We start from the raw sequence: 19247 nt of genomic DNA on the forward strand, positions 1-19247 counted from the left end.
ATTTGAAAGTTTCTTGATGGACCCTGGAGCACCGGCCGAAGTGATGTCTATGGCTCTGGCCAAAACCATCGAGGCTCAGGGTACGAAGAAGCGCAAGCACCCCGCCGAGACTACCGCAGACAAGCTCAAGGCCATTGCTCTGTCCAAGCCCCCGTCTCTGGGATCCCTCATTAAGAAAGTCCAGGTAATATCTCTTCTTGACGATCTTTTTGGCAATCTTGATCGTGTTTTTTCATCTAACACGCAGTACTAGTACAAGTAGTGCAACTTTCTGGGCGATCTTGCATGTGATTTTGTGTGCCAAATGACGGTTCTAAATTGCTCTTTTGACCAAAACATGCGAGAGGTTGACATACATATGATTATTGCACATAACACTGATTTCTTATAGATTACTTTCAACTAATTTATGAACATCAATGCTAGCTGTAGGAAATGCAAGATTTTAGCTCTCATGCCTTTGAAGAGAGTATATTAGCCTCAGTAACTTGCGTTATTGATATTACAAGTAATCCCTCTGCTCTCATGCCTTTGAAGACATGTTCTAATGTCTTTGTTCACTCATTTTTGTGCGTATATGTAGTCTTATATGGAGTAAAATATCAAAAATCATCTTATATTTCCGAACAGAGGTAGTAATAAAATATTTGGTTTCTGTTTGAATTAGAACCAGGTCCGCGGTGGAGATGAAGTTCTCAAAGTCATGCCGTGTGAACTGGAAGACCCGAGGATGAGTTCTACTACTGAACTATCCAGCTGTTGTGTCCTTGTCGCCACGTGTTGTGAACTAGTGTTTTCCTGTAGCATTGTTGTCAGGCATGTTCTCGAGGGTGTACTTCACCACAAAAATTTCCTAGATGTGCCTTCGATTACAAAAGGTGTGGTTCTTGTAAAGCTTCCAGACAACTCTGCTGCGGATTGTCTTCATCATCAGGTTTATGAGTGGAAAGACCACTCTGTTAGGTTCTCCAAGGTTGAAGAGATGGTGATGGTGCTGGTAGACATCTCTCATCAAGTCCATGGCCTAGTCAGTTATGTGGGGTACATCCTGTAGGTCGGTGGCAAGAAATTGTCTGCAGAGTTTAATTAGTGCAACTTTGCTTGTCTGTAGTAAGTACTATTGTTCAGTACTTGATTTGTGTGTGTGAACCCTGTATTGTTTAGTACTGCCGCTTTTGTTGTGTGGTGAGTCCTGAGAACAGTCTATGTTAATGTCTGTCCACTCAATTTAGTCTGTATATTTTGAAGTATCTAGATCATCTTTTTTGTGAGGACGGTTTATCAATTATGGTTACACTCCAATATTTGTATGCATTGCAGGGTTTATCGCACCCACTAGGATTTCCAGTCCCATGGATGTTCGGTCCATATGATTTGTCACAACCTTTGGACTGTCCTGCTTGTGGGAGTAAGCGGGGTCCCTGCATGCCACCCGTAACTGGACGATCAACCTTCTGTTTAGAACTTGAACATAGTGATTTCCTAGTAAGGATTCACTCATGTCACATCAAGTAAATCTTATTGATTTACTGTCTAAATCTTATTGATTTACTATCATGTTTTCTTACTTTTGCTGCAATTTTATGATGCACGTTTTGCCATGTCACATCCGTTACAGAATAAACCGTTCGGTTTGCTCTATGATGGTTATTTTTGCAGGTTTCACTTCTTATGTCAGGTCAGTAACAAAGGCACTGTCCATCACTTATTTTACTGGACACAATTGGATCAGTATGTTGTCTGAGTGCAATCTGAAGCCCTATGATGAACTGTAGTTTGGTTTAACAAACATGCCATAATTAGTCCTTCTGGCGTTTAAAAGAAGTGAAGAAAAAGATTGGATCAAGGTCACGGAGCCTAGTGAAGTTAGGAAGCTGGAGTATGAAATCATAGCAGACCAGAGACGATCACTACTGTCTCGCACATCGGTACCACCTTCAGCATCGGATCGAGCACTGGCACCTTCTCAGATGACACTGGCTCTAGCATTGACAGTGGCTGCAGCTCAGTTTGACCCACCAGAGGATTGGGCACCAACCACGTCAGCGGATTAGGCTGATCTACCAGAGGATCGGGCACCGACACGGGCACCTGCTCCGACACCGGTACCAGCTCCACAAGGAGCACCATCTCCAGCAGCAGCGGCGGCACTACCAGTCGCACCAGCACAGGCACCAGAAACGACTTCGGCACCTGCACCAACACTTGAAGTTGCACTTGCATCTGCTCCGGCCCGTGCAGCGGCAACAGAACCAGCAGTTGCACCGGCAACAGACTGGACTGCAGTTCGCACTGTATATACCAAAGTCCTTACAAAAACCGACATCTCCACCTTCTTGGTAAGCATTGGCCGCCGAAGTGCTTCGTTCTTTTTTCTTTCCATGTTGTTTCACATGATTCACTGTGTTGATCTAACTGTTTGTCTAGGTCTTCTTGTTTGCAAACAGAGAATTCCTAGAGCAACGAGGGATTCGTTCAATAATCCCCGCGACCGTGCCAAGTTTATCTTACCATGTGTAGCCTTGGTGTGAATGAACCTGCTCAATATACCGTAATTACAAAGGATGGTCGCATGATGATTGATGCTAAAGGATGGTCAAGGTTCAAAACTCTATCAAATCTTGCGGTAGGGGATGATGTCAAAATCGAACTTTCTCGGCAAGGAGAGCTGGTCCAAATCAACTTTGAAATTCTTGAGTAGCAGCACGCAACTGCTGAACTAATCTATCCTCCGAGAGCTTTTGATGCAATAATATGGCATGGTGAAACAAGTGCCCTGTGTGTATAAGTAGTACGACAGTATTATTTATCACGTAGGATATCGTGAAAGAATTGCAACTTTGATTGCTGGTTAGGACCTGTCGTTCGTTTTCAATCTAACAGCTGATGTGCTTTATTTAATTTTATGTATTCACCTTGCGACAGCATCTAAAACCAGCGCCGTACCGATCGCTTGCAATATGAAATGCGCTGAGTTAGAAGACATGGGCCCCCAAACATGCAGGCCCACCGGCCTGTGGCCCAAAGTCCAGAACCATGAGCCTGTCTGAGTATTATATTCTCAGTTGAACCCCCATATTATGTTACATATATTCCCCTTGATTTTTCTTATGTATAAAGTTGTGATATAAAAGATTTTTATATTTCTTTACAGAGGGAGTATCTCTCTGTCAAAAATATATTTATGTGTAATTAGTTACTCCTGCCTTTCTACTTCCTTTCGCTGATATGTGGGGCATCCGGCAACGGGGTCCACGTGCCATGCACCAAATTAGATTGCACAACTGCACGGTAGACTCACCCCTGTCATAGCGCCACAGTAATGCCCAATGAGCCGTCAAATCACAAAAAAACCCCACCTTTCTAGCTTTAGCAGTAAGCTAGACGGACAAAGCAGCAATATTTCACTGGGCCTGAATCCCCTTCTCCCTCATCTGCTTGTTTAGAGAAAACCCTCTCTCGGGGGTTGTGTAGGGTTTTCTCATGGAGAACCAGGTATGAATTCTTCATCCATCCCCGATAAATCCTCGTCCCTTGGTCGCGGGTAATCCTAGGATGGTAGCCACCGCCGTTGATGCATTTTTCTTCCTAATGAATCTATTGTATTTCATTTGCAGTTCCCAAAGTGCGAGGACCCTACATGTTTCTGCGCCCTCGGCGAGACGGCACACTTGTTACTTCTCATCCTAACACAGGATTTTAAAACGTGCACAGTATGTTCCTAAAATCCTCTTTTCTATCCGGGAGGGTGGGAGTTTTGAACATGTTGTCGACTAATTTGGAAATTTGGATTGCTATATTTGGATAAAAGGTACTAGTACCATGGTCAACACTGACGTGAAGGAGGAAATTATTTCTAGATTTGGATAGCAAATACATTGCGTTCTCATATTATTTTTCCTGCAGTGCATTCCTTGCTCTGCCAGAACACATGTACTCAAGATGGTCGGCCTTGCCATAACTGAATACACCAGTTTAATGGTCACATTGAAGACAAGCCATGGATATAAGTTTCGAGTTGGATTCATGAACCAATAAGATCGCTGCTTTTTTTATGGCCGAACTTGGATAAACTTTCTCAAGTGTTACATACTGAAAGTTGGCGCACAAATATCGATGGAAATAGCAGAACCTGGTCTCATCTTCAGTGTGATCTTCCACCCCGACGTCATTCCAGTAGTTCATCCATGTTAGTTTTTTATCTGGTTCTTGCATGTTGCCTCGATTACTTCTTGATCCACCTATTCTGTCTAACTAATCACAATTTAACTTTAGAAGTAGCAACGATTTTTGATTCCCTTCTCTCACGAAGATGCTACTTCTAACTAATATTTCTTATAATTGGTGGCACATGTAGGTTATTTCAAAGTTAAGCATGCTACTCGTTTGTTATTCTATAAGAACTCGACTGTTACTGATGGCACTAAAGTTGACTAGGACGACATCCACCAGTTCCTACACTTTAGTGATCGTCTTGACATCCTTGTGGGGTGTTTCAATGTTGGAAGGCCACGTGGGATATGTGTGCCACTGTTGCACACGTTGAACAGGTACAGCTGTGTCGAGAAACTTATGGTATGAGTTGTTTTCTGTTATATATGTTGTTCATAAACTCTTGCTTATACACAGTTTTACAGCTGTGATCTTCTTGAAACTGCCCAGTTCTTTTGTTCCTATACAGATGCCTGACCATGGCCGGGTCAGAGTGCACCTGGTCATAACATGATGGTTATGTCGACCTACTCCATTTCCCTTGGAGGTGAAAAGATAGTTATTCATGGGTGGTCTCAAGTAATGAAGGCACGTCCATCTTGGAGAATAGTACAGAAGGTTATGCTCATGCTTTTCCATGGCTCTAAAGCGAATATCCTGTTTATTGACCACATTGCGAGATGAAGCCGTTTTCAGAAGGTTGTGGTTGCGCGGGGTGGCGCCTGGGCCTTGTCCTGGGGCTTGGTGGCCTCACCCTTGGTTAACTGTAGGCAAAGTATCATTGTTCGAGGCGTGCTTTGCACGGTTGAACCTGTATAAGTACTCATACTGCTTTCAGCTATGGTTGTTAAGTGCCCCTGCTGGTTTCAGTTAAGGTTGTTAAGTACTCCTGCTGCTTTTACAGTCTTTCATGTTTCTTCAGTCCTGTCTTCCTCCAGCCGCCAAAACCAAACTAGCGCTGGCGGGGCCGCCTGCTTCTGCCTCCCATGGCTAGCTGCGCCTCAGCACACGCATCACCGCCCAACCATCCGTAAGTTGTTAACGCCGACATCTGAGGCCTCGCCGTCGTCCTCCGCACGCTTTGGTGCGCTCGCCGCGGCGCCGCCCTCTCGCGTTGTCAACATGGTCAACAAACAAGAGGAATGGGAGAGGACTGTACGTGGAGAGGATGACAGTAGGGGCCCACCATGTCCATGGCCGTATGCAAGCAAGTTCCTCATTTTTTGTTATATACTACATTGTCAGCGTATAGAAAAAGAAAATGCTTCCTCCTAGTGGTTTGCTAACATCTGGGACCCACGACATTGTCAGCGTATAATCAATAGACAAGAGAACAGCACAAGATTGGCTGACACCTGGGACGTAGCTGCTTGAGCAGTATTTTTTGTTATTGTTGAGATAGAGCAGGGTTTCAACTGGGCTGTGGCCCGTCTAGCCCAGGCTTCTATTTTACGTTCACCACATGACCAGCCCAGCTATTTTTTCTTTGTGAAAATGAGCCTAGTTTATTTTTCTGAAGAATACCCAATCCAGGCCTACTTATTTTTCTACGCCCTGCTGGGCTACAACTCTTTCAAGACGGCTGCAAATCTTGAAAGTAGTATGAAATGGGATGTAAATGTAAAAAATAGACAACAAATTGGCAATTACTTTCAAATTTCTGAATTTTTTTTCACATTTTCATATTCCAATTTCACTAGGCTTTAACCTAATTTAAATATATCTTCAAAGTGCTTTAAATCTGGCTCGACATTTTGGTATTAAAAATAGTTTGGACCCCACCAAAATATGCAAATTTTCGTTTAAATTTTTAACCCTGGCCCTGACCAACAAAAAACGGATTGCAATAAATTGCCTAAGGAGTTGCAATGAGCTGTAAATTATTTAAAAAATAGGGAATGGTCTAACTTGTGGGCCTATTAAGTTGAGGCGTATGCAAGATTTTTTTACTTATTATATACGTCAACAAACGATTCTGGCAGGCGTGACTGTTGGATGTCAATCCAACGGCCGTCGTGCTTCTTCAATATCTGATCTTCTTGCTCCAGCCGTCAAATCCAGCGCCGACGGGACCGCCTGCTCCCGCCTCCAATGGCCGGCTATGCTGTCGTGTAGGCCTCACCGCCCCCTACTACTCCCACTGCTGGCTAGGCCATCCCTCTACTCACCCACATACCTCCACTGATGTGGCTTCACCGCCTCCGGGTCATTCCCTTCCTAGGTCTCGTCGTCGTCCATTGCGTTGGTGTTCTCGCCTCGCTCCATCATAGGCACACGCACTCCCCCCTAAGTATGACTATCTCTCACTATCCATCAGGAACACACGTATTGTCTCCTTCCATCCCTACATCTATCTCAATATCTCTCGGGGTATCTTCTATCATGCACACACCTTGTCAGTCGATCTCCCACCCATGTAGTCCCATCATGATCTTCAGGGGATCTCTCTATCACAAACACACACTCTCTCCCCCCATGCCTGCATTTTCTCCATACGTCTCTCTCAACCTCTCTCCCTTATTTGCCAGACCTCTCTTGGCCACGTGCTAGGGGTCTTTCTCTCTCGGTTGCAAACAACCACAAACTATGTCCTCACATCGCTTCCGCTGTCGAAGATGGATGTGTGATATGTTTGCATAAGACATAGACACACACTTTTTCTCTACTTTATCATGCGTTGTCCATGTCTCTTTCACGCACGCACACACACTTTTTTCAGTCACTCTTTCTATCTCACACACATGCTCTCTCTCTCTCTGTCTCTCTAGTTAGGTACTCTCTCACGTCCATTACATATGGATGTTTTGAAAAGTCAAACCTCAGAAAAGTTTGACCAGGTATATGTGGAGAAAAACATTTACATATGGAACGATCAACACAACATGTACTTAGTTCATACTATCATTTATCTTTGGTATTGGTAGATATAAGTAATTTCTTTATAAACTTGGTCAAAGTTTAAAAAGTTTGACTTAAAAAATTATAGGCACTACATTATCGAACGGGGGGGGGGGGGTGGCTCTTTCTCGCTTTGTACTATCTCTCTCTTTTTTTGGCATGGCTCTCTATACTCTCACTCAATCTCTCTTTACCGAGGGATTATACGGTCACTTTGTTAGCGTATAACTTTGTATATTGTTTAGTTGACCGGTCAACCAGTCCACATGCTCCCTTGTCAGCTCGTGTTCTCTATCTTGGTGTGCTGGCCCATGTGGCAGTGAGTGAAAATAAATAAACTAGAGGCCCATCTGACACGTGGTGAAGTAAAAAAAGTTGAAACCACTCGCGGTAGCACCCTGCACGCTAGTAAATTGAGGGCACACTTCTTCCGCGTGAAGGATGCACTCGCGCACACTAAACCACTGTGCGGTAGCATGCACACAAGGATGCACTCGCGTAGACCCAACACACAATACACACCAGCACACGTGTACGCCAGCGTCGCCGCCGGCTGAGATGGACGGCGAAGCAGCCAACAAGCGGAGGCGTCTCGAGCCAAAACCGCGTCCGGCGAGCCTAGACATCATTAGCAGCGTCCCCGACGACATGCTGCTCTTCATCATCGCCCCCTCCCCACCAAATCTACCGTGCGGACCACCCTGCTCTCCCGGCGGTGGCGCCCCCTCTGGCGCCGCGTCCCCTCAACCTCACTGTCAAAAGTTGCCTCTGTGATGGGGATTGCAAACGCATGGTCGCAGTCTCCAAGATCCTTGCATTGCACCATTGGCCAGTCAGACGCCTTGACATCCGCATGTTCAGTACCAACTGCATGGTCCAAGCCAAGTTCGATGAATGGTTCTTATCCCCCCCTAGATCAGCTCGAGGAGCTCAGATTTGAAGCTGGACGACGTCACTCTCTGCTGCCTTCCGTGCTCCGCTTCACGCCAACGTTGCGCCGCGCCAGCTTCAGCTCCTGCTATTTTCCCCAGATCAATGTCGCGCCCGCCCTTCTTCTCCCTCAACTCAAGCAGCTCAACCTCTTTGACATTGGCATCTCGAAGAAGGCTATGGAGCACCAACTCCGTGGTTGTACTGCGCTCAAGTACCTTTGTCTTCGGCAGATCCACGAGTTCATTAGGCTCCACATTGCCTCGACGAATCTCAGATGGATTTATGTGTCTTGTGGCCCCGCAGCAAGACATCAATTGGGAAGAGACCACTTGAGCTGTTCCATGTTATGGTCATTGAGAATGCGCCTTTGCTTGAGAGATTGCTTGTATCTGATCTAGAAGGTCCAACAAAAATCAAGGTCATTGACGCGCCAAAATTGACAACTTTGGTGTTCTCGTCTGCCAAATTCTCCAAACTCGTTGTTGGATCCATAATCGTTCAGGTACAAGACTCATCTTCTTCTCCGTCTTCTTGGAATTCACATTTTTAAATTTTTTCTTGATGTATTTACGACTGTCATCCAGAAAATGATTCCCACAAGCTCGACCTAGTCTGTGCACACAGTGAAGATCTTGGCAATAAAATCTATCGGCCCCAATCTGGATCAAGTTGTTGGATTCCGTAGATGCTTTCCGTGCACGGAGAAGCTACTCATCGAGGTGAAACTTCTTTCCTATTAGTAAATGGTAATCACAATGGAGCTCAATTTCTTTCGTAATTTTCCCAAATTGCGATGACAAGTGTAGTGTTCAAAACTGCATCTATGCACTGCTCCGAAAGAATTTTTTTTTAGCATTTTTCTCACGTGGTCACCTGCATTGTTTTTTTATACTAGTAGCTTAGGCTAGTCATAGTGGCAAGTAACTTAGACTAGTAACTCTATGGTTAGTATAAGAGCAAGTACTACCTCCGTCCTGGTTTACTCTTCGTATTTTGTAGTATCAAAATTTGACCATAGATTTAACAGACAAAATGTTAATGCATGTCACTAAAAATTATATCGTTGGATTCGTATTTGAACATAATTTCAAATGGTATAATTTTTTGTGACATGCATTGGCATTTTCTTAGGAAATCTATGGTCAAAATTTTACACTAAATACGAGGTAGTACAAAAGTGGGCTATAACGACCCTCCAATATGTAGGCCAAAACACGTGCCAAATTCACTTCTGATGCATTTGGCATTGATGCCCTGCATTGCTCACCTGGTGCCCCAATCTGGATCACCTACTTTGGTCCGGTGCCAAATCAACTCACGCTATGAAAAACACTTGCGTGGGAGAGGGAGAGGACTGAGGCAATAAAAAACACTTGTTTGGGTGAGGGAGTGCTACTTCTTGAGCTTGTGTTGATTTTTCCCTTGAAGAGGAAAGGGTGATGCAGCAAAGTAGAGATAAGTATTTCCCTCATTTAAGAACCAAGGTATCAATCCAGTAGGAGGCACAAGCAAGTCTCCAATATATGCACCTGCACAAACTAACAAACACTTGCACACAACGCGAAAAGGGGGTTGTCAATCCCTTCACGGTCACGAACAAGAGTGAGATCTAATAAAGATAGGTATAAAAGATAAATAAAAGAGCAAACTAAAGTAAATGTAAATAAACTGCAGCAAGGTATTTTTGGGTTTTTCGGTTTATAGATCTGAAAATATATGATGGAAAATAGACCCGAGGGCCATAGGTTTCACTAGAGGCTTCTCTCTTGAAAGAAAACATATAGTGGGTAAACAAATTATTGTTGAGCAATTGATAGAAAAGCGCATAGTTATGACGATATCTAAGGAAATGATCATGAATATAGGCATCACGTCCGTGACAAGTAGACCAAAGCGATTCTGCCTCTACTACTATTACTCCACACATCGACCGACTCCTGCCTGCATCTAGAGTATTAAGTTCATAAGAATAGAGCAACGCTTTAAGTAAGATGACATGATGTAGAGGGATAAACTCAAGCAATACGATATAAACCCCATCTTGTTATCCTTGATGGCAACAATGCAATACGTGCCTCCATACCCCTTCTGTCACTGGGTGAGGACACCGCAAGATTGAACCCAAAACTAAGCACCTCTCTCATTGCAAGAAAAACAATCTAGTTGGCCAAACCAAACCGATAGTTCGAAGAGAAATACAAAGATATATTAATCATGCATAAAAGAGTTCGGGAAGACTCAAATAATGTTCATAGATAATTTGATCATCAATCCACAATTCACCAGATCTCAACAAATGCACCGCAAAATAAGATTACATTGAATAGATCTCCAAGAACATCGAAGAGAACATTGTATTGAAGATCAAAGAGAGAGAAGAGGCCATCTAGCTACTAGCTATGGACCCATAGGTCTATGGTAAACTACTCATGCTTCATAGGAAGGGCAACAAGGTTGATTTAGAGGCCCTCCGTGATCGAATCCCCCTAAGGTAGAGTGCCGGAAAAGGCCCCAAGATGGGATCTCATGGGAACAGAGGCTTGCGGCGGCGGAAAAGAATTTTGGTGGACGCTTCTGATGTTTGGGGAATTATTTGAGAATATATAGAGGTGTAGTTAGGGTTAGGGGACTCCCGAGGGGCCCACAAGCCAGGGGGTGCCCCCCAGGGCACGCCCTGAGGGCTTGTGGCCTCCTCGGGACTCCTCTGGCCCTCTCCCCAAGTCTTCTAGGTGTCTTGTGGTCCAAGAAAAATCATCATAAAGTTTTATTCCGTTTGGACTCCGTTTGATATTCCTTTTCTGTAAATGTCAAAAACAAGGGGAAAAACAGAAACTGGCACCGGGCTCTAGGTTAATAAGTTAGTCCCAAAAACAATATAAAATAGCATATTAATGCATATAAAACACCCAAAACAGATAATACAATAGCATGGAACAATAAAAAATTATAGATACGTTGGAGACGTATCAGGGAGAGGCTGGGGTTTGATTTATTTGTTTATACATGTGGGTTTGTGTGCACAGCGGTGCCAACTCTCTCACATAGCTAGAGCGGTGCCAAAATCTTTTGATTTGACATCGATGCGTATTATGTGGCATACTTTTGAGAAATATGGCCTCGACCACATAGTGGAAGACAACAAATGCCCAAGCTCTTCACGTGCTCCTAGGTAAATGAGAGGAAAGAGAAAGAGAGAGAGTGGAAAAAATTATCACTAGCCTTAGAGCCAGCCGTATAGCCAACCCTATCGTATGAGCGAAGGATATTGGTACCTCTTGATGACCCGACAATCTTATACAGCCAGCTGATCTAATATGTTCTCTTCTTTTGCAGATAAAAAAGACCCAAGTGTGAAAAATGTGCTACACTATAACAATCTCATTGGATGCCTTGATCTACATCTTACAGAAATTGATTTGATCGACTACCGAGGCAGCATATCTGATATTAATTTGGCCAGGTTCTTTGTGCTGGAAGCAAGTGTGCTAAAGGTAATGAGGTTTCGTGTTCTCTGGCGCAACAATGAATGGCGTGCTGATCACCGCAAGCGTCTAAGCCTAAATGACAAAGGCTCCAAAGAAGCTGATTTTTTTTGAAACAACAAGTCGTAAGAGGTTCAAAAATTTATTTGCCCATTAGTGACTTGTCAGGGCAGTGGATTTTAGTTTGTACGGTAATGCTGCATCCACCTAAAGTAACGAAAGTTCTTATGTAAACTTCCTAATAATTCCCTCTTCGTAGGTGCAACATTATTCCTAGCATTTGTAATATCTGTTTAAAACTTGTAATATTACGACTATCCATCACGAGGTACTACATTAGGATAAATGTTCGCGTGCATAGGTGCGGCAACGATATACCCATTACTCGAGTACAATATTTATTATTACTCGTGGCAACACACGGGAAATTATGTCGAACACGGCTAGTTGTAAGCAGGCTAGCTCTACAGCCATGATGATAGTGACTTCACACGGCGAGGCTAACTTTGGTATGCCGAACACGCCGCCTACACTCAGGTGTCATCTGTGGCGCAGGGTCTTGTCACTTCACTGTGAGGAGCAGCATGCAATAATTTGACCAACGGGTAGTACAGTAGTACTACATTGGTAGTGCTACTAGTACTAGCACCACCGTCTGGATTTAGTAGTACTACCACCTCCGTCTGGATTTAGTATTTGACTAGCAATATCTAGTAATGAACGTCACAAAAATATACTACTCCCTCTGTAAATAAATACATGGAGTATTGTTTTATTCGGTTTTGAATGTTGTTTCCGATGATATTATACAATCTCCCTTGTGGTAGATGGCTCAAATCTGAAATCTCATCAATCAGACTACTATTGTACTCCCTCTGTACTGGTGCATTAGTCACATTACGAAAACCAAATAATCCCAAAACATTTAGGCGCGATGCATTAACTACCCACCTCGTTCCTTTTTTTGCCACAAAAAAAGAAATCAACCAATTGGAGACGTGGGGTGTGTATGTATTCAATGACTTGAGACTACTTAGCACAACACGTAGTGCTCAACATGCAATGACATTAATTACCAAATAAACATCAAGTTCTCTCGTTTTCCCCCAACTTGGTCTTGGTGAGATGACTATAGTGCACCGATATGGAGGGAGTAAGGCCCGAGGAGTAGATGGCCAACACACACGTGAATGCAACGCAATCTGCACTTCTCATATAAAGGCTCCCCACCGGCCCAATCCATCTACGAAATCCTATGCACATACGCACCCTGCAAGAGTGATCACTCCAATCGAAAGATCAGTTGACCAGAAGCTAGACCCATGGAGGCAATGAGCGGGAGCATGAGCCGGCTGTGCCAGATGGTCCATGACGCCGGCCTGTGGCCCGTCACTGAGGAACATCTCCAGGTTGTTCTTGACGCCGCCAGGGCGAGAGGCCTCTTGGACGACAACTTTGTCTCCTTGTTCGATGAGGCCCTCGTCGGCTTCCTCGACAAGTTCACTGTCGTGAAGAAGCTCGCGGACAACCTTGACATACGCCTCCAGCCCACACGCCCAGGCTCTACGATGCCCGCCACCCTCAACGGCCTCTATGGTGATAACCTCTTCGACGCACTGGTGGCCCTGTGACTGCCCACCTTCGTGCCGGAGAATGTCCACCTTGAGGTTGCGCTCGCCGCGCAGCGCATGACTCAGCAAGACACCATCGACATAATCACCCACGTCTATGAGCAAATCATCCACAAGGACTACTAGGTGCTAGAGTAGGACAATAGGACGCTCCATACGTCTCTAACATATCTATAATTTTTTATTGTTCCATGCTATTATATTATCTGTTTTGGATGTTTTATATGCATTAATATGCTATTTTATATTATTTTTGGAACTAACCTATTAACCTAGAGCCCAGTGCCAGTTTCTGTTTTTTTCCTTCTTTTTGAGTTTTATAGAAAAGGAATATCAAACAAAGTCCAAACAAGCTGAAAATTACGGTGATTTTTTATGGACTAAAAGAGACACCCGAAGCATCGGAGATGGACCAGAAGAGTCCCGAGGAGTCCACAAGCCAGGGGGCGCGTCCTACCCCCTTGGGTGCGCCCTGAGAGCTTGTGGGCCCCTCGGGCACCTCCTTAACTTGTTTCCGACGCCAAAAATTCTTATAAATATAGAAACCTCCGAAAAGAACCCTAGATCAGAAGTTCCGCCGTCGTAAGCCTCTGTAGCCACGAAAACCCAATCGGGAGCCCGTTCCGGTACCCTGTTGAAGGGGGAAATCATCACCGGAGGCCATCTTGATCGTCCCGGTGGCCACCTTGATGAGGAGGGAGTAGTTCATCCTCGGGGCTGAGGGTATGTACCAGTAGCTATGTGTTTGATCTCTCTCTCTCGTGTTCTTGATTTGGCACGATCTTGATGTACCATGAGCTTTGTTATTATAGTTGGGTCATATGGTGTTTCTCCCCCTCTACCTTCTTGTGATGAATTGAGTCTTGCTCTCTGAGCTTTTGTTATGTTGGATTGAGTATTGGATTTCAAAACACTTGATGTATGTCTTACGATGGGATATCTGTGGTGACAATGGGATGTTCTATTTATTCACTTGATGTATGTTTTGGCACTCAACTCACGGATTCCCAAGGTGACATTGGGGTAATCTATGCATAGGGGTTGATGCATGTTTTCGTCCTACGTTCTCCGATAGAAACTTTGGAGTGATTCTTTGTCGCACATTGAGGGATTGCCATATGATTTAATTATGTTTTCATTGTTGAGAGACTTTGCACTAGTGAAAGTATGAACCCTAGGCCTTGTTTTCAAGCATTGCAATACCGTTTTTGCTCACTTTTGTTACTAGTTACCTTGCTGTTTTTATATTTTGAGATTACAGAAACCTATATCTACTATCCATATTACAGTTGTATCACCATCTCTTCGCCGAACTACTGCACCTATACAATTTACCATTGTATTGGGTGTGTTGGGGACACAAGAGACTCTTTGTTATTTGGTTGCAGGGTTGTTTGAGAGAGACCATCTTCATCCTATGCCTCCCATGGATTGATAAACCTTAGGTCATCCACTTGAGGGAAAATTGCTACTGTCCTACAAAACTCTGCGCTTGGAGAGGCCCAACACGAGTCTACAATAAGAAGGTTGCATAGTAGACATCAAACTCTTTTCTGGCGCCGTTGCCGGGGAGGTGAGTCCTTGAAGGTATATCTTTAGATCTTGCAACTGGATCTTTTAGTTTCTTGTTTTATCACTAGTTTAGTCTATAAAAGAAAACTACAAAAAATGGAATTGAGGTTGCCTCATATGCTTCATCTTTTTAATGTCCTTCGTGAAAATGATGGAAAGAGAAATTGTGCTGGAGTGTTAGAAGAAGAAGTTAATAAAATGTTTGGCAGTAAATCATTGTATGGTGAGCATGCACTAGTACAGCGAGGTGCTATACAAATGGTTTTTAACCCATTTCCGCGACAGCGTTCTGACCCGTCGCCAAGTGAGTGACTGCGATAGGGGGGTCCTTCCCACACTACCCAAAGACCGTCGGATAGGGAGCCTCGATGCATATACAGTACTCCCTACTCGTTTGTGCTTGCATTACCATCGCAGTCGGTATTCTGTGGTGCTATGTTTACGATGCGCGTCCCATCACAAATAGTTCACGATTATAGAAGTAGACAATCACACACATTTACTTTTCCTCGACTTTGTGCGATTCGATATAAGAGCGCACATAGTTATCACTATAAAACTGTATGCGAAGCTTGAATACATCCCACACGATTCATCCGTCGTACCCGCGTCGGATTATCGACCCATCGCACGCGTTCTTCTATGACGAAATGTTTGCGATGCACACAACATCACAAACAGTCCATAATTGCGAAGCGTGTGTGATAAGGTGACTATCGCAAACATTTAATAAGAAAGAACTGTGTGCGATGCTGTCGTTAATCGCACGCGTTTTTCTTCGCTGATCGTGTGTGTAGTAGAGATTGATCGCACACGTAGTGGATCCTAGAAACGTGTCTGATCTCCACGTCTATCGCAGATGTTTCGCTTTCGCAAACCGTGTGATGTGTAATCCCTAATTTAAAAATCACATGTTTTGAATTTGAAAGTAGGCAATCACTTATTTCATATCCAGCCATGTTTATTACAAATATAGGTTCAACCACGAATGCATAATTCGATGCACAAATACATATATATACTGAAGAACTACAGAAGCACCAACTAAAGAATGATGAACCTCAGTTGTACTAAGGACTGTAAAGATGAAAGTGAGTTATATCAACTAGAGGGGGTGAATAGGCGATTTTTACAAATTCGTCACTGAGGAAATTCAAGGTGAGTAATTTCTAAGCAACGAACTACTTAGCAGCGGAATAAGTATTCAGATGCATGCATAATAGAACAGAAGCATAGACATCATGATGAAATGAAACATACACAGAGTACAAGTTGCATGTAAACAGGATAAGCAGGCTGAAGACAAAGTGACTGAAGAATTAGAAATGAGGAAATTGAGAAAGTCTTCAGTCAAAGTCTTCAAACAGTAACGATCAAGTTCATCAACACAAGAATGAGGAAATGAAAGGGTTGAGGAAATAGAACCAACAGCTCGGTGAAGACGATGATTTGGTAGACCAGTTCCAACTGTTGTGACAATTGTACATCTGGTTGGAGCGGCTAGGTATTTAAACCTGAGGACACACAGTCCTCATAGTATTCTCCTTGAGCTAAGATCACTCAGACCTCGCCCAATCACTCATGGTAAGTCTTAAGGTGACTTCCAAACCTTCACAGAATCGGTCACTCGACGATCCACAATTTCCTCTTGGATGCTCTAGACCATGACGCCTAACCGTCTGGAGGATGCACAGTCCTCAAAGGTAACAAGCGTTGGTTCCACACATGAAAAATCTCTTCAGTGATGCTCAATCACTTTGGGTTTGTAGGTGTTTGGGTTTGGGTTTTTCTCACTTGATGATTTTTGCTCAAAGTCCTCGGAGGATGCGATGTGATAACCCACAAGTATAGGGGATCGCAACAGTTTTTGAGGGTAGAGTATTCAACCCAAATTTATTGATTCGACACAAGGGGAGCCAAAGAATATTCTCAAGTATTAGCAGTTGAGTTATCAATTCAACCACACCTGGATAACTTAATATCTGCAAGAAAGTATTTAGTAGCAAAGTAGTATGGAAATAACGGTAACAGTGGCAAAAGTAATAGTGATAGTTTTGTAGTAATTGTAACAGTGGCAACGGAAAAGTAACTAAGCAAAGAGCAATATGTGAAAAGCTCGTAGGCATTGGATCAGTGATGGATAATTATGTCGGATGCGATTCCTCATGCAATAGTTATAACATAGGGTGACACAGAACTAGCTCCAATTCATCAATGTAATGTAGGCATGTATTCCGAATATAGTCATACGTGCTTATGGAAAAGAACTTGCATGACATCTTTTGTCCTACCCTCCCGTGGCAGCGGGGTCCTATTGGAAACTAAGGGATATTAAGGCCTCCTTTTAATAGAGTACCGGACCAAAGCATTAACACTCAGTGAATACATGAACTCCTCAAACTATGGTCATCACCGGGAGCGGTCCCAATTATTGTCACTTCGGGGTTGCCGGATCATAACACATAGTAGGTGACTATAGACTTGCAAGATAGGATCAAGAACTCACATATATTCATGAAAACATAATAGGTTCGGATCTGAAATCATGGCACTCGGGCCCTAGTGACAAGCATTAAGCATAGCAAAGTCATAGCAACATCAATCTCAGAACATAGTGGATACTAGGGATCAAACCCTAACAAAACTAACTCGATTACATGGTAAATCTCATCCAACCCATCACCGTCTAGCAAGCCTACGATGGAATTACTCACGCACGGCGGTGAGCATCATGAATATGGTGATGGAGGAAGGTTGATGATGACGATGGCGATGGATTCCCCTCTCCGGAGCCCCGAACGGACTCCAGATCAGCCCTCCCGAGAGAGATTAGGGCTTGGCGGCGGCTCCGTATCGTAAAACGCGATGAATCCTTCTCTCTATTTTTTTCACCCCGAACGTGAATATATAGAGTTGGAGTTGAGGTCGGTGGAGCACCAGGGGCCCACGAGGCAGGGGGCGCGCCCAGGGGGGTAGGCGCGCCCCCACCCTCGTGGACAGGGTGTGGGCCCCCTGGCCTTGATTCTTTCGCCAGTATTTTTTATTAATTCCAAAAATATTCTCCGTGAAGTTTCAGGTCATTCCGAGAACTTTTATTTCTGCACAAAAATAACACCATGGCAATTCCGCTGAAAACAGCGTCAGTCCGGGTTAGTTCCATTCAAATCATGCAAGTTAGAGTCGAAAACAAGGGCAAAAGTGTTTGGAAAAGTAGATACGATGGAGACGTATCAACTCCCCCAAGCTTAAACCTTTGCTTGTCCTCAAGCAATTTAGTTGATAAACTGAAAGTGATAAAGAAAAACTTTTACAAACTCTGTTTGCTCTTGTTGTTGTAAATATGTAAAGCCAGCATTCAAGTTTTCAGCAAAGATTATGAACTAACCATATTCACAATAACATTTAGATCTCATGTTTACTCATATCAATGGCATAATCAACTAGCGAGCAATAATAATAAATCTCGGATGACAACACTTTCTCAAAACAATCATAATATGATATAACAAGATGGTATCTCACTAGCCCTTTCTGAGACCGCAAAACATAAATGCAGAGCACCTCTGAAGATCAAGGACTGACTAAACATTGCAATTCATGGTAAAAGAGATCCAGTCATAGTCATACCCAATATAAACTAATAGTAATGCATGCAAATGACAGCGGTGCTCTCCAGCTGGTGCTTTTTAATAAGAGGGTGATGGCTCAACATAAAAGTAAATAGACACGCCCTTCGCAGAGGGAAGCAGGGATTTGTAGAGGTGCCAGAGCTCGATTTTTGAAATAGAGATAAATAATATTTTGAATGGCATACTTTCATTGTCAACATAAAAACCGAGAGATCTCGATATCTTCCATGCTACACACATTATAGGCGATTCCCAATGAGGGAGTCCTGGATTAGGGGGTCCTCGGACAGGCGGACTATATCCTTTGGTCGGACTGTTGGACTATGAAGATACAAGATTGAAGACTTCGACCCATGTCCGGATGGGACTCTCCATGGCGTGGAAGGCAAGCTTGGCAATACGGATATGTAGATCTTCTCCCTTGTAACCGACTCTGTGTAACCCTAGCCCCCTCCGGTGTCTATATAAACCGGAGGGTTTAGTCCGTAGGAAAACAACAATCATACCATAGGCTAGCTTCTAGGGTTTAGCCTCTACGATCTCGTGGTAGATCAACTCTTGTAATACTCATATCATCAAGATCAATCAAGCAGGAAGTAGGGTACTACCTCCATCGAGAGGGCCCGAACCTGGGTAAACATCGTGTCCCCCGCCTCCTGTTACCATCCGCCTTAGACGCACAGTTTGGGACCCCCTACCCGAGATCCGCCGGTTTTGACACCGACATTGGTGCTTTCATTGAGAGTTCCACTATGTCGTCATCATAAGGCTTGATGGCTCGTCTTGTTTTCAAGGACAACATCACTTCTGGGGGAGCCCTGGTTGTAGGCCAAACTCTCCGACTAGGCGGTTTCGTCATGACCGCCTGTTCGGCCGTTGCGCCAACAATG

This window comes from Aegilops tauschii, chromosome 2 (genome assembly GCF_002575655.3).
Source record: "Aegilops tauschii subsp. strangulata cultivar AL8/78 chromosome 2, Aet v6.0, whole genome shotgun sequence".
Classification (NCBI taxonomy): domain Eukaryota; kingdom Viridiplantae; phylum Streptophyta; class Magnoliopsida; order Poales; family Poaceae; genus Aegilops; species Aegilops tauschii.